This window comes from Trichechus manatus, unplaced genomic scaffold (assembly GCF_000243295.1).
Source record: "Trichechus manatus latirostris isolate Lorelei unplaced genomic scaffold, TriManLat1.0 scaffold00011, whole genome shotgun sequence".
Lineage (NCBI taxonomy): Eukaryota > Metazoa > Chordata > Mammalia > Sirenia > Trichechidae > Trichechus > Trichechus manatus.
In genome coordinates this window covers 31,118,393-31,135,661 of record NW_004443947.1, presented here as the reverse complement: position 1 = coordinate 31,135,661, position 17,269 = coordinate 31,118,393, and positions in this window count along the sequence as shown.

The window sequence follows — 17,269 nt, the reverse complement described above, 5'->3', positions numbered from 1 at the left end:
ACACACACACACATATATATATATATATATATATATACACACACACATGGAAACCCTGGTGACGTAGTGGTTAAGAGCTACGGCTGCTAACCAAAAGGTCATCAGTTGGAATCCATCAAGTGCTCCTTGGAAACTCTGTGGGGCAGTTCTACTGTCCTGTGGGGTTGCTGTGAGTCAGAATCGACTCGAAAGCAGTGGGTTCATATATACACAGACATATATGCACACACATATATACACATAAATATATACACACACACATACATATATACACAGAGAGAGAGATGTACCTCAAGGAAATCCTCACATGGTTGTAGAAGCTGGAAAATCCCAAATCCATGGGTCAGGTGTTAGGCTGGAGGATTCTCTTGACTCATGTAGCTGCCGGGGCTGATGAACCAAAGACTGGCAGGTAAGATGGCAGGCCACTGGCTCATAGGCTGCAGAGGCTGATGAATCCCAAGATTGGCATGTAAGCGCTAGCTCAAATCCCATGAACCAGAGGTCAGATGATGACAAGCAGGATGCAGTATCCAGAGCAAGAGCCTTGCTGGAACATCCATTTATATACTGAAGGCAGGCAACACGCCTAAGGAAACTCCCTTTTAACTGATTGGCTACTCATAGCAGATGTCAAGATGGAGTTGATCACATACATCATTACATAACTGCCAGACTACATCCTAACTGCCAAACCACTGAGAATCATGGCCCAACCAAGTTGACACACAACCTTAATTATCACATTCCACCCCTTGTCAATTAGGCACCTGTACACATCTCCTTAAACGATACATAATCTCTAAATAAAGACAATAATAAAGTCATACTTTTCATGTAACATGATACAACTAAACACATGTACAACAGAAAATGCACTACCCTCATTTACATCTTATATTTTATAAGTGAACAAAGTAAAAATATTTGATGCACATTACAAGGAAGAAATACTTATAACAATTACAGTCCTCATTTCTGTAACTGGTCACGTGCTCACAACTGGTATTTAGAACTACCTTCTTCCAATACCCATTGCATATTTCCTTTGCTCTCAGCAAGCATCTCAGCTAGTCGTGGTTTTTTGCCTAGTGAGGTGACCCAAACTTTCATTCCTGAAGGGTCTGGGCCATTAGTAGTCGTGTCAGAATTAAGTTGCTGTAGTTTTCCATGGACTTTAATCACAGGACATGGTAATACTAACAGATACCCTAAAGGATCTGTATTCCAGACATATTCTTCTTTACCTCCATTATGTAATATCAAACTGATTTCCTCTTGGTCAATATGGTATCTCTCTTCTTTGCCTGTTGATCCAGAGGCATGAGGAGCCCAGAGTTGCCAGATGGCAATCTTAAATTTCAGTTCAGTGGAATCAGTAACGTGTCTCCAGATGGGAGCATTCTTCCCTTTGGAACTAAGACCTCTAGACCCACAGAGCTTACAGTCATGGGGATAGGTAGCAAAAATTTTGTGAGTGTATCACTAGGGGAAATAGTGAGTGGTGCCACTCTCATTTCCACTGCTTGATTCCTGGACCCATGAATCCTGGCTATGGGACAAACAGCACCATATATTGGATGCTGGTTTAGAGCATATACAGCCTCCTGGAGAACATTGCCCCAACCCTGCAAGGTAGTGCCATATAGCTGGAGCCGTGATTGTATCTTTAGAAAGCCATTCCATTATTCTATCAAGCCGGCTGCTTCAAGATGATGGGGAACATGGTATGACCAGTGAATTCCATGAGCATGGGCCAATTACTGCACTTCATTTGCTGTGAAGTAAGTCCCTTGATCTGAGGCTATGCTGTGTGGAATACCATAATAGTGGATAAGGCATTCTGGAAGTTCACAGATGGTAGTTTTGGCAGAAGTGTTGCATGCAGGGAAGGCAAATTCATATCCAGAGTAAGTGTCTATTCCAGTAAGAACAAAACACTACTCTTTCCATGATGGATGTGGTCCAATGTAATCAACCTGCTACCAGATTGCTGACTGATAACCTTGAGGAATGGTGCTATATCAGGGAGTCAGTGTTGGTCTCTAGTGCTGGCAGATTGGGCATTCATTAGTGATTATAGCCAAGTTGGTCTTTGTGACCTGCCACCATGACCACTTTGTTCATGAGTTCATTTGGCAATGACAGAAGTGGCTGGGGAAAGAGGATGACTGGTTTCCACAGAACGTGTCATTCTATCCACTTAATTGTTAAAATCCTCCTCTGCTGATGTCACCCTTTGGTGAACATTCATGTGAGACACAAATGTCTTCTCTTCTTGAGCCCATTCAGAGAGGTCTATCTCTACCTCTTCCCTGTAAATCCTTGTCTCCAGTTTTCCGATCATGTTCCTTCCAAGTCCCTGACCATCCAGCCAAACCATTGACCACAGCCATGAATCAGTATACAGTCGCACATTTGGCCATTTCTCCTTCCAAGCAAAGTGAACACCAAGTTCACTGTTTGAAGTTCTATCCATTGGAAGGATTTCCCTTCACTACTGTCCTTAGGGAGGTCCCAGCAAGGGGCTGTAGTGTTGCCACTGTCCACTTTCGAGTGGTGCCTGCATATCTCATGGAATAATCTGTAACCAGGCGCGAATTTTCTCTTCTTCAGTCAACTGATCATATTGAACTCCCCATGAGGCCATAGGTGCAGAATGGGAAAGGGCAGATAATGTGATGAGGGTGGAGACCATGGGCATTTGGGTCACTTCCTCGTGCAACTTACTTGTGCCTCAGGTCCTGCTTGGGCCCAGTCTTGTATATACCACTTCTATTTAGTGGAAGCAGCAGTCAAGAAATCAAAAAACACATTGCATTGGGCAAATGTGCTGCAAAAGACCTCTTTAAAGTGTTGAAAAGCAAAGATGTCACCTTGAAGACTAAGGTGCGCCTGACCTAAGCCATGGTGTTTTCGATCACCTCATATGCATGCAAAAGCTGGATGATGAGTAACGAAGACTGAAGGAGAATTGATGCCTTTGAATTGTGGTGTTGGCAAAGAATGTTGAATACGGACTGCCAAAAGAACTAATGAATCTGTCTTGGAAGAGGTACAACCAGAATGCTCCTTAGAAGCAAAGATGAAGAGACTATGTCTCACATACTTTGGACATGTTATCAGGAGGGATCAGTCTCTGGAGAAGGACATCATGCTTGGTAAAGTAGAGGGTCAGCAAAAAAGAGGAAGACCCTCAGTGAAATGGGTTGACACAGTGGCTGCAGCAATGGCTCAAGCATAACGACTGTGAGGATGACACAGGATTGGGCAGTGTTTCGTTCTGTTTTACATAGCGTTGCTATGAGTTGGAATCGACTCGATGGCACCGAACAACAACAACATTTGATGATGTAGTGCTGCTTTGCACGTCCAGCTTTATGAATCTGTGGGTCAGACAACACCCAGTTCATGTTGGGCAGCTCAGGCCACATGGTGACTTGATGGCCCATGATTAAGTATTCACTCGCTACTAAGGTCCAGTAACAACCCAAAAGCTGTTTCTTAAAAGGAGAGTAGTTATCTGCACAATTTGTCAATGCTTTGCTTGAAAATCCTAAGGGTCTGTGCTGTGATTCATGGATAGGGGCCTGCCAAAGACTCCAAAAAGCATCTCTATCTACCACTGACACTTCAAGCACCATTGAATCAGCCAGATCATATGGCTCAAGTGGCAGATCCACTTGCACAGCACCCTGAACCTGTTGCAAAGCCTTCTCTTGGTCTGGCCCCACTCAAAGTTAGCAGTTTTTCAAGTCATTTGATAAATAGGCAGAGCAGCATACCCAAGTGAGGGATATGTTATCTCCAAAATCTGAAGGAGCCCACCAGGTGTTGTGCCTCCTTTTTGGTCATGGGAAGGGCCAGATGCAGTAACATATTCTTCACTTTGGAAGGAATATCTCAACATGCCCCATACCACTGGGCCTCTAGAAATTTCACTGAGTTGGAAGGTACCTGAATTTTGTCAGATTAATTTCCTACCCACTAGCACACAAATGTTTTACCAAGAAGTCCAGAGTCATTGTCACTTCTTCCTTACTAGGTCCAATCAGCATAATGTCATCAGTGTAATGTACCACTGTGACACCTTGTGGAAGGGAAAGGCTATCAGGGTCCCTGTGGACTCAATTATGACATAGGGCTGGAGAGTTGATGTAGCTCTGAGGTAGGCAACTGAAGTTGTATTGTTGACCATGGCAGCTGAAGGCAAACTGTGGGTCCACAAACTCTCTGACATCGTCCCGGTCTCACTCACACCCTGCACCAGTTACACTAGACTTTTAGCTCATTCCTATCTCATGGTCTTTGTGCTTGTCTGGTCTGCCTGTGACATACTCCTCCCAGGTGTTTTGATGGCTTGAATCTTTACTTCACCTAGAGTAACATTCAGATATCATATCTCAGAAAAGATTTTCCTGACCAACATATTTAAATTAACAGCTCCCTCTTTACTGTCTATCCCCCGGGATGGTTAAGTTTGTACGTCAATTTGACTGGGCTATAATTATCAGTGGTTTGGAAGTTATGATGTAGCTTGGAGCTATGTAATGGTGTAATCTGGCCATATGTAATGATGTGATCAGCTCCATGATGAGATCTACTGTGAGCAACAAGCCAGTCAGTTGAAAGGTAGTTTCCTTGGGGTTGTGGCCTGCCTGCAATGGATGTTCCAGCCAGGATCTGACTCTGGATCCTGCATCCAGCTCATCATCATTTGACCTCTGGTTCTTGGGACTTGAGCTAACAGCTTACCTGCCCATCTTGGGATTTGTCAGCCTCTGCAGCTTGTGAGCCAGAGGCCTGATGTCTTACCTGTCGATCTTGGGTTTGCCAGCCCCTGTAGTTACCTGAGTCAGGGGGAAGCCTCCAGCCTGACCGTGGACTTGGGACTTCCCAGCCTCTACAACAACGTGAGCTATTTCTTTGATATAAATATCTCTTTCTCTCTATGTATGTGTATGTGTACACATATATGTACACACACACACATATACATAAACATTGCAGTCAAGTTGATTCTGACTCATAGTGATCCTATAGGACAGGGTAGAACTGCCTCGTAGGGTTTCCAAGAAGCAGATGGTGAATTCAAACTGACCACCTTTTGGTTAGCAGCCAAGCACTTAACCACCATGCCACCAGTGCTCCAAATACATCTTATATACATACATTTTACATATACATATGTACACATATACATATGCATGTATATATAAAATGTATGTATATAGTATATATTAAATGCATGAATATTGTATATATTAAATATATGTATATAATATATATACCATTTGTATATATATGTATATATATTAAGTGTATATTTTATATATATATATATATATATACCAGTCGCCTTCAAGTAGATGCCAACTCATGGCGATCCCATGTGTGTCAGAGAACTGTGCTCCATAGGGTTTTCAGTGACTATTTTTTTGGAAGTAGGTCACCAGGCCTTTCTTCCAAGGCACCTCTGATTGGACTCTAATACCCAACCTTTCAGTTAACAGCTGAGATTGTTAACTGTTTGCACCAGCCAGAAATGGATACATATATATATAAAATTTATTCTGTTTTTTTTTTTTTTTTTTTTTTGAGAACCTTGACTAATGCAGTGTGGTATCCAGGGAGTTAAGTAAAGAGAGTGTTTCAATAAGGAGGAGTATCACATAAATCAATGCTGCTGAGAGGTTGGGTAAGAAGAGGACTGATAATTGACAACTGGAGGTCATTAGCGAGCTTGAAAAGTATGGTTTCCCTGGAGCAGTGGAGAGAAAAGCCTGGTTAGAGTGGTTCTAAGGGAAGGTGGAAGCTGGGGAGGTGGAGTCAGAGAATATATGCTTTAGTGAAATTTAGCTATAAAGAGAACCAGATAAATGATTATTGAGTGGATCAGAATTTCTGAAAACAACATTCAGAAGGAAAGATAAAAAGGAATGGACTTATTTAGGATTATTGACTACCTACCCTAATTCTAAATGGAAGTTTGAGGCTGCCTTCTGTCTTCATTCCGTTAACTTCTTTCCACCTCTAGAGAGGAGAAAGGCCATTCCTGTGGATGAGGAGCAAAATGGACTCTGAGGACCAGCCAGGCCACCTTGTGAAGGGTAAGTGTTCTGGAGGGGAGCATAAAAGGAAAATAGTAGAAATGCTCTGTGGCCAAGGTCTCTTGCTCCTTTTAGAATCTATCCCTCTTGCTCATGTCCTTTCTTGGCTATGGTAGTATTTTCCCTCATTTTGGGTTTCTGCCCAGTGCTTTTGAATTTCTATTTCCAGAAAACCAGTTTCTCTGCTCAGAACTCTTTATTGCAGGTGGAAAAAAAAAAAAAAGACAAAGGAAAAGAAAGAACAATAAAAAGCAAAGCAAAAGCTACCTCTAATGAGCTTAGGTCAAAAAGAAGAGTCTCTTCTCTCTGGATTTATCTCCAATGTTTTTCCTCATCAAAGATATGAGACTTTGAAAAACAGATTAAATTCTAGACCTAGGAAAAAAATGTCAAGAAAATCACTTGACTGTTTCAGGTTTAGCAAACTATAAAACCAAAAACCAAACCTGTTGCCGTCAAGTCGATTCCGACTTATAGGAACTCTACAGGACAGAGTAGAACTGCCCCATAGGGTTTCCAAGGAGTGCCTGATGGATTTGAACTGCTGACTTCTTGGTTAGCAGCAGTAGCTCTTACCCACTATACCACCAGAGTTTCCAGCAAACTGTAGCCTTCTGTTTATGTAACTTATGTAACATTATTGGAACACAGTCATACTCATTTGTTTACATATTATCCATGGATTCTTTTGTGCTAGGATGTGTGTTGAGTAGTTGTGACAGAAACCATATGACTGGAAACACCTAAAACATTTACTCTTTGGCCTTTAACAGAATAAGTTTACTGACTTCTAGTCTATGCTAACATTTTCCAAAATGTGACCTCAGTGACATTACTTCAGTGAGATACTGTGAACACACAGGGATGGAAAACCCTAAATTAAATAAACTTAAGTATATTTTTTCACTGTAGAACTTCAGAGAACCTTTAATATAACACTATGAATTATGAGTCTCTAAAAAGAGGATAAAATATGCTTCGAGGTTTTAAGGATGAGATCTTAGGGGAATTAGGGTGCATTATGGTTTTGAATCCCAAATGCCCAAATCCTGGCCTGAAAGATACTTCTCTCTATTGCTTTCCTGGACAAGTAAAACCTGTAAGAAAAATGGAGTGAGAATCAAAACACCAGTTTATTAATAGCTGCTCAAGTGTCCAATACCCTGATGCAGGTTTCTCCTGTAAAAGGCCATGTTGAAACACACAATTTATGACTTAAGGCATACAAGGGGCTTTATATCCTCCCCTAGATTTGAATCTTGGCATATTACCATGTTGGACAAGGCTCATGAATAAAGGAAGCTGAAGGGAATGGATGGAAATCAATATGACAGGTCGGCTGTGCAGGACCCAACCTAGCTGATATGCACGGAAGAGGCGGAAAGAAAAGAGAACCATTATAGCCACCCCTGCACAGAAGAAAAAAATAAACAAAAACAAGCCCATTGCTGTCGAGTCGATTCCAACTCATAGTGACTGTCTTAGTCCTCTAGTGCTGCTATAACCGAAATACCACAAGTGGATGATTTTAACAAAGAGAAATTTATTTTCTCATAGTGTAGTAGGCTACAAGTCCAAATTCAGAGTGTCAGTTCCAGGGAAAGGCTTTCTGTCTCTGTCAGCTCTGGAGGAAGTTCCTTGTCATTAATCTTCCCCTGGTCAAGGAGCTTCTGTGCATAGGAACCCCGGGTCCAAAGGACACACTCTGCTCCTGGTGCTGCTTTCTTGGTGGTATGAGGTCCCCATATCTATCTGCTGCTTCTCTCTTTTATATCTCAAAAGAGATTGGCTTAAGACACAATCTAATCTTGTAGATCTCATCGACATAACTGTCACTAATCCATCTCAATAATATCATAGTGATAGAATTTACAACACATAGGAAAATCACATGAGATGGCAAAATGGTGGAGACAATCATACAATACTGGGAATCATGACCTAGCCAAGTTGACAGGTATTTTTGGGTGACACAATTAAACCCATGATAATGACCCTATAGGACAGAGTAGAACTGCCCCATAGGGTTTCCAAGAAGTGGCTGGCGGATTCAAATTGTTAACTTTTTGGTTAGCAGCCTGCCTCTTAACCACTGTGCCACCAGGGCTCCTTGCACAGAAGAACCAATCTCTAAATGAAAGTGTGGAACAGGGAATGGAGCCTTGTTCCTGCTTTTAAGGCACGGTGATTGCAGCCAGTCATCATTATGGCCCAGTCAATATTCCAGAACTCTGATCGATCCGATATGTAATTCCTTCTGATATGCAACTTCTCCTTCTTTGCAGGTGGTGGGGACAATTAAAAAGGGTGGGCAAAAATGGCCTGGCATGGTGAGAGGATACTGTAGTGTATCTTTTTCCCTTACTTTGTTGACTTTCCGTAACTTATCAGAGTTCAATATTCTTCTTTTTTTTTTCCCACAGAACTTATGATGAGACCAACCTTCTGGGTGACACCTTTTGAAGAATACTGGCCTAAGCCTGTGGTTCTCAAACTTCAGTGGGCTTAAGAATTGCCTGGGGAGTTGTTAATAATTCATATTCCTGTACTCCCCATCAGGTTCATTTCAACAGGTCTAGTCTGGGACTCAAAAGCCTGCATTGTTTAACAAACTCTCCAAGTGGTTCCAAAGCAGGTAGTCCACTGGTCATATTTTGAGAAGCAATGATTTCCTGACATTAGTTGGAGAAATAAAAGGAGACCTTAAGCTAACATGTTGTTGTTGTTACTAGTTGCCATCATGTCAACTCTGACTCATGAAAACCTTGTGTATAACAGAAGGAAACACTGCCCAGTCTTGTGCCATCTTCCCGATTGTTGATATGTTTGAATCCATTGCTGTGGCTATTGTGTCAATCCATCTCATTGAAGGTTTCCTTCATTTTCAATGACCCTCTATTTTACCAAACATGGTGTCATTTTCTAGCGATTGGTGTTTTCTGATGACATGTTCAAAGTAAGTGAGCCGAAGTTTCGCCGTCCTCTCCTCAAAGCAGCATTCTGGTTATGTTTTTTTTGAAGACTGATTAAGTTGTTTTTTGACAGTCCATGGTATATTCAATATTCTTCACCAACACCACAATTCAAATGCATCAATTCTTCTGTCTTTCTTTTTTATTGTTCAGCTTTCACATGCATATGAGGTGATTGTAAAGACTGTGGCTTGGGTCAGGTGCACTTTACTCATCAAAGTGACATATTTGCTTTTTAACACTTTAAAGAGGTCTTTTACAGCATAATTGTTCAATGCCCTCTATAATTGATTGCTTGACTGCTGCTTCCATGCCTATTGATTGATAGTCCAAGAAGAATGTCCTGCTCATCCTAGTACAGAGGGTTGAATTAAAACTTCAGTTAATAACTAAGGTTGAATTTTACTTCAAAGTCATATTACATCTCTTCTTGGGAACCTATGACACAGACAGGTAACTTGTCTAGACTTTTAGTTTGAAATTCTGGCAAATTTGAACTCTCAAAGGCATAAATCACAAACTGGTTCTAGAAAAAACTGAGAGTCTTTCAGATTAAAAGTTTTCTTTGTATGTCAGGATTGGCTGAATCCTTTTCATTAGGGAAACAATAGTTGGAGGAGTTTTTAGGGTCTGATGCCTGAAAGATTAAAATCCAGTTCTCTGGGTTGTTTGAATATGCTGTCTGATAAGTTGTGGCATCTCCTTTCCTGGAAATCAATGCGAACATTAGGAATGATGTAGATGACAAGAGAAGACTTCCCTGGTTTGCAGGTGATTTTGCCAAGAGAAGTGGAGATTTACTAGAGCAACTCAAATAGAGTTGTCTGAAAAGAGAAAGAGCTGCTTTGGTAGGCAGCAAACTTACATAATTAGAAATGTACAAGCATGAAATGGATTGTAGAGGAAATTCAACTACATTACCAGTTCTAGGGCTAGATGAATTTTAAAGTCCTCACTAGCTCTGAGATCCTGAGTCTGATATATATCATTGTACACCATTTTTTGGAAGACAATGCCAATTTTATATTTTATTTCTGTAAAAAATAACTTATATGTCCACTTGGGGGTAGTAAAGTATTTTTTTCAGTATCTCTAGGGAGTCTTTAGTATTTCCTCTGCAAATACGCTAGCTGTGAGTAAAAAAAGTACCAACTGGATGTTGCATATTTCTTAAATTTTGTAAGTGGCAGTTTTTCCTAGTGCATAAATAAATATAATAGGAATTATGGGCAAACAAGATCTTATTTCCTGTAATGTCCAGAAACGTTAAAAAACATACAAATTCAAACTGTTTCAGCAGCAGCAAATATGCCCAGAATAGCTCTGGGCTGAATGACATTTTGGTTATTTTATGATCAAGCAAATAAGATAGTCCCAAGATGGTTTAAAAGTTCCTGAGTTGTAAAGATATAGTAACATTTGAATTATCTTCTTCCTCTTACATAATTTCAAGATTATTAAATTTTTATTGTAATAGTTGTAACATAACAAATTATCCCAAAATTTATTGGCTTAAAGCAACACACATTTATTATTTCGCAAATGAATGTGGCTTAACTGGGATCCCTTGGCTCGGGGTCTCCCAGGAAGTTGCAATCAAGGTATTGGCAGAAATTGTAATCACCATGGAATCTCTGAGTAGTGTAAACTATTACTATGCTCTGCTGCTAACTGAAAGGTTGGAAGTTCGAGTCCACCCAAAGGCACCCTGGAAGAAAGGACTAGTGATCTTTTTCTGAAAATCAGCTACTGAAAGCCCTATGGTACACAGTTCTACTTGATACACATGGAGTCACAGTGAGTCGGAATTAACTTGACAGTGGCCTCTAGGCTTGACTGAGGGACAATCACTGGCTTCCAAGATTGGCTTCCAAGCTCCCTGGATTCCTCAGAGACAGCTGCCTGAGAGAGGGAGACAGAGAGCGTGCCCAAGAGAGAAGCCAGAATCTTTTGGTAACTGAATCTCAGAAGTGACAATCTATAATATCTGCTGTGTTCTGTCTGCTAGAAGAAGCAAGTCACTAAGTTCAGCCCACACTCAAGGGGAAGGAATTACACAAGGACATGAATACCTGGAGGCAGGGATCATGATAGTGGGGCTACTTTATAGGCTTCCTAATACAGAAACAGACATTATGACTAAGTGGTTTAAATTTTTTTTCCTAAATTTTATTTATTTTGTTGAGAATATACGCAGCAAAACATACACCAATACAACAGTTTCTGCATGTACAGTGGAGTGACATTGATTACATTCTTTGAGATGTGAAACCATTCTCACCCTCCTTTTCTGAGTTGTTCCTCCCTCATCAACATAAACTCACTGCCCCATAAGGTTTATATCTAATCTTTGGAGTTGCTGTTGTCAATTTGATCCCGTATAGATAGTTCTTAAAAGAGCATGATGCTCAAGGCTGACCTTTTTTTACTAGTTAAGCTAAATTTTTGTTCAGTTTTAAGATGACTTCAGGGGATATTTTTGATTTAAGGTTTAAAGATTATCTCAGGGCAATAGTTTTAGGGTTTATCCATCCTCTATGGCTCCAGAAAGTCTAGTTTTTGTTGTTGTTAGGTGCTGTCAAGTCAGTTCCAACTCATAGTGTCCCTAAATACAAAAAAAACGAAACACTGACTGGTCCTGCACCATTCTCACAATCATTGTTATCCTTGAGCCCATTGTTGTAGCCACTATGTCAGTCCGTCTCATTGAGGGTCTTCTTCTTTTTCACTGACCCTTTACTCTACCAAGCATGATGTGCTTCTCCAGGGACTGGTCCCTCCTGATAACCTGTCCAAAGTATGTGAGATGAAGTCTTGCCATCCTTGTTTCTAAGGAGCATTCTAACTGTTCTTCTTCCAAGATAGATTTGTTCGTTTTTTGTTTGTTTGTTTTTTTTGGCAGTCCATGGTATATATTCTTCACCAACACCACAATTCAAAGGTACTGGTTCTTCTTAGATCTTCCTTATTCATTGTCCAACTTCACATGCACATGAGGAGATTGGAAACACCATGGCTTGGGGCAGGAGCACCTTAGTCCTTAAAGTGATGTCACTGATTTTTAACACTTTAAAGAGACCTTTTGCAGCAGATTTGCCTAATGCAATGCATCTTTTGATTTCTTGACTGCTGCTTCCATGGACGTTGATTGTGGATCCAAGTAAAATGAAATCTTTTACAACGTCAATCTTTTCTCCATTTATCATGATGTTGTTTATTGGTCCAGTTGTGAGGATTTTTGTTTTATTTATGTTGAGATGTAAACCATACTGAAGGCTGTAGTCTTTGATCTTCATCAGCAAGCGCTTCAAGTCCTCTTCATTTTCAGCAAGCAAGGTTGTGTCATCTGCATATCGCAGGTTGTTAATGAGTCTTCCTCCACTCCTGATGCCCTGTTCTTGCATAGTTCAGCTTCTCAGATTGTTTGCTCAACATATAGATTGAATAGCTATGGTGAAAGGACACAACCCTGATGCATGCCTTTTTTTACTTTAAACCGCGAAGTATCCCCTTGTTCTGTTCGAACAGCTGCCTCTTGGTCTAAGTACAGGTTCTTCATGGGTACAATTAAGTGTTCTGGAATTCCCATTCTTTGCAATGTTGTCATTACTTTGTTATGATCTACACACTTGAATGCTTTTGCATAGTCAATAAAACACAGGTGAATGTCTTTCTGGTATGCTCTGGTTTCAGCAATGATACATCTGACATCAGCAGTGATATCCCTTGTTCCACGTCTTCTTCTGATTCTGGCTTGAATTTCTGGCAGTTCCCTGTCGATGTATTGCTGCAACTGCTTTCGAATGATCTTCAGCAGAAGTTTACTTGTGTGTGATATTAATGGTATTGTTCGGTAATTTCCACATTCTGTTCGGTCACCTTTCTTTAGAATGGGCACAAATATGGATTTCTTCCAGTCAGTTGGCCTGGTAGCTGTCTTCCAAATTTTTTGGCAATAGACCAGTGAGCACTTCCATCACTGCATCCATTTGTTGAAACATCTCAGGGGGTATTCCATCAATTCCTAGAGTCTTATTTTTTGCCAATGCCTTCGGTGCAGTTTGACCTCTTCCTTCAGTACCATCGGTTCTTGATCATATGCCACCTCCCGAAATGGTTGAATGTCGACCAATTGTTTTTGATACATCTTCTTTTCATACTTGCTGTGTGGTTTAATATTTTCCCTTTAGAATCCTTCAATATTGCAACTCAAGGCTTGAATTTTTTCTTCCATTTTTTCAGCTTGAGAAATGCTGAGCGTGTTCTTCCCTTTTGGTTTTCTATCTCCAGATCTTTGCATGTGTCATTATAATACTTTACTTTGTCTTCTCGAGCCACCCTTTGAAATCTTCTGTTCAGCTCCTTTACTTCAACATTTTTTCCTTTTGCTTTAGCAACTCCACGTTCAAGAGCAAGTTTCAGAGTCTCTTCTGACATCCACTTTTGTCTTTTCTTTCTTTCCTGTCTTTTTAATGTCTCTTTCCACAGATGTAGTCAATTCGATTCCTGTGTATTCCATTTGGTGAGGTCCATGTATATAGTCCCCATTAATGTTGGTGAAAAAGGGAATTTGCAACGAAGAAGTTGTTGGTCTTGCAAAATTGTATTCTGGGATCTCTGGCATCATTTCTATCACCAAGGCCGTATTTTCCAACTACCTGTCCTTCTTTGTTTCCAACTGTTGCATTCCAATCACCGGTAATCATCAATGCATCCTGATTCCCTGTTTGATCAATTTCAGACTGCAGAAGTTGGTAAAAGTCTTCAATTTCTTCATCTTTGGCCTTAGTGGTTGGTGTGTAAATTTGAATGATGGTCGTATTAACTGGTCTTCCTTGTAGGCGTATGGATATTATTCTGTCACTGACAGTGTAGTACTTTAGGATAAATCTTGAAATGTTCTTTTTGACAATGAATGGAATACCATTTCTCTTCAAGCTGTCATTCCTGGTGTGATAGTTAAGATTGTGAGTCAACTTGGCTGAGCCATGATTCTCAGTGTTTATATGTGATCACTCCCATGATTGAATATGCTGTGAGTAGCCAATCAGTTAAAAGGGAGTTTCCTTGGGGGTGTGGCCTGCATTTGAATATAAGCAGATGTTCTGGCTTTTTGCTTACTCTGGATCTGGATCATGTGGCTGCCTCCTGTTCGTCTGACCTCCAATTCTTGGGACTTGGGCTAGTAGCTTATCTGTGATCCTGGGATTCATCGATCTTCACAGCCTGTGAGTGGAGTCCTCCTTTCCAACCTGCTGATCTTGTGTTCACCAGCTCCTGCAGCTACATGAATTGGGAGAAGCCTCTATCCTAATCCACAGACTTGGGACATTCTAGCCTCTACAACTGCGTGAGCTATTTCCTTGATATAAATCTCTCTCTCTGTAAGTATTTATATGCTTTACTGATTTTGCTTCTCTAGAGAACCCAGCCTAAGATGCCTGGCAGAGTAGACCATATGACTGTCTCATTCAAAATGGCCAATACTAGTCCATTTCAGCTCATTAATGCCTAGGATATCAATGTTTATGCGTTCTATTTCATTTTTGATGATTTCCAGTTTTCTTAGAGTCATACTTCATACATTCCACGTTCCGATTATTAACGGATATTTGCAGCTGTTTCTTCTCGTTTTGAGTAGTGGCATATCAGCAAATGAAGGTCCTGAAAGCTTGACTCCATCTCCATCATTAAGGTCAACTCTACTTTGAGGAGGCAGCTCTTCCCCAGTCATATACTGAGTGCCTTCTAACCTGAGGGGCTCATCTTCTGACACTATGCCAGAAAATGTTCTGCTGCTATTCATAAGGTTTTCACTAGCCAGTTTTTCAGAAGTAGACTGCCAGGTCCTTCTTCCTAGTTTGTGTTAGTCTGCAAGTTTAGCTGACACCTGTCCACCAAGGGTGACCTTGCTAATATTTGAAATACCAGTGGCAAAGCCTCCCGTATCACAGCAACATGCAAGTCACTGCAGTATGACAACCTGACACACACATGGTAGAATGGGTAAGTGTTCCAATTTCCCCACATCTTCTCCAACATTTGTTTGTTTTTGCTTTTTGTTTTTTGTTTTTTATCTTAGCCATCTTAGTGGAAGTTAAATGATACTTCATTGTGATTTTGATTTTCATCTCTCTGATGGCTAATGGCACTGAGCATCTTTTCGTGCGTTTGGTGGCCATTTGATTGTCCTCTTTGGTGAAATGTCTGTTAGAGTCCTTTGCCCATTTTATAACGGGGTTATTTGCCTTTTTGTTGTTAAGTTGTTGAAGTTTTATATATATATTGGTTGTTAGATTCTAGTTGGATATATGGTTTCTGAAGATATTCTGTCGGTAGCTTGTTTTTTCACTTTTTTGGTAAAGTCTTTTTTTGTTCTTTAAATTTCATCTATTTTCTTGTTGTTGAGAATATACACAGCAAGACAATACACCAATTCAACAGCTTCTACATGTACCATTTCGTCACATTGATTACATTCTTCAAGCTGTGCAACCATTCTCACCCTCCTTTTCTTTTTCTCCCTCGTTAACTTAAACTCACTGTCCCTTAAGATTCTCATCCAAACTTTCAAGTTGCTGTTGTCAGTTTGATCCCTCATAGATAGTTCTGAAAAGAGCATAATGCTCAGGGCAGATATTGTCTACTAGTTAAGCTAAATTATTGTTTGGTTTCAAGAAGACTTCAGGGGATATTTTTGGTTTAAAGTTCAAGGATTATCTCAGGGCAATAGCTTCAGGGTTTCATCCATCCTCCATGACTCCAGAAAGTCTAGAGTCCATGAGAATTTGAAATTCTGTTCTAAATTTTTCCCCTTTTGATCAGGATTCTTCTATGGAATCTTTGATCAAATTGTTCAGTAATGGTAGCCAGGCATCCTCCAGTTCTTTTGGTCTCATGGCAAAGGAGGCAGTTTTTCACAGATGCAGTTAGACACACATTCCTTATCCCCCTCCTATTCCTGACTCTCCTTCCTCTGTTGCTCCCATTGAATAGAGACTGATTGTTGTGCCTTGGATTGCCACTTGCAAGCTTTTAAGACCTCAGGCACTACTCAAAGAACTAGGAGGTAGAAAAGCACTAACTACGTTGTTAGGCCAGTTAACTGGGATGTCCCACGAAACCATGACTCTAAACTTCCAAACCAAGGAACCGAATCCCATGAGGTGTTTGGTTGTACATAAGCAGCCTCAGCAGCTACTCTTTTTTTTTTGGTTGTTGTTATATATATATTATCACATAACTTTTACCAATTCAGCTTTTACAAGTGTACAACTTACTGGCAGAAATTACAATAATTGGCTGTGCAACCCTATCCTTAATGCAATTTTTCCATCATTGTTGGCCCCCCTTTTCCCCCTCCCTCCCACCGCTGGTAACCACTAATAAGCTTTGGACTCTGTGCATTTACCTTTTCTTGTCTTTTTATATAAGATCATGCATATCTGACCTTTTGTGATTGGCTTATTTCACTCAGCATAATGTCTTCCAGTTCCATCCATTCCGTAGCATGTGTTAAGACTTCATTTCTCCAACTGGCTGAGTAGTATCCCATTGTATGTACATACCACATTTTCTTTGTCCATAAATCTGTTGATGGGCATTTAGGCTGTTTCCACATTTTGACTACTGTGAATAGTGCTGCAGTGTACACTGGTGTACAAGTCTCTGTTTGTGTTTCTGCTTTCAAGTCTTTGGGGTATATACCTAGGAGTGGGATTGCTGGGTCATATGGTACTTGTATTTTTATTTTTTTGAGGAACGCGGCACTCTTTTCCACAGTGGCTGTACCATTTTGCATTCCTACCAGCGATGGATATGGGTTCCAATTTCCCTACATCTTTGCCAACATTTGTTATTTTCTGTTTTTTTTTTGTTTGTTTGTTTGTTTTTAAATCTTCGTCATCCTAGTGGGAGTATAATTGTATCTCATTGTGGTTTTGATTTGCATCTCTCTGGTGGCTAATGACACTGAGCATCTTTTCATGTGTTTGGCAGCCATTTGAATGTCCCCTTTGTTGAAATGTCTATTCAAGTCCTTTGCCCATTTATGATTATGTTATTTGTCTTTTTGTTGTTAAATTGTCAAAATTGTATATGTATTTTGGTTATTAGATTCTTGTAGGTTATATGATTTCCAAAGATATTCTCCCAATTGGTAGCTTGTCTTTTCACTTTTTCGGTAAT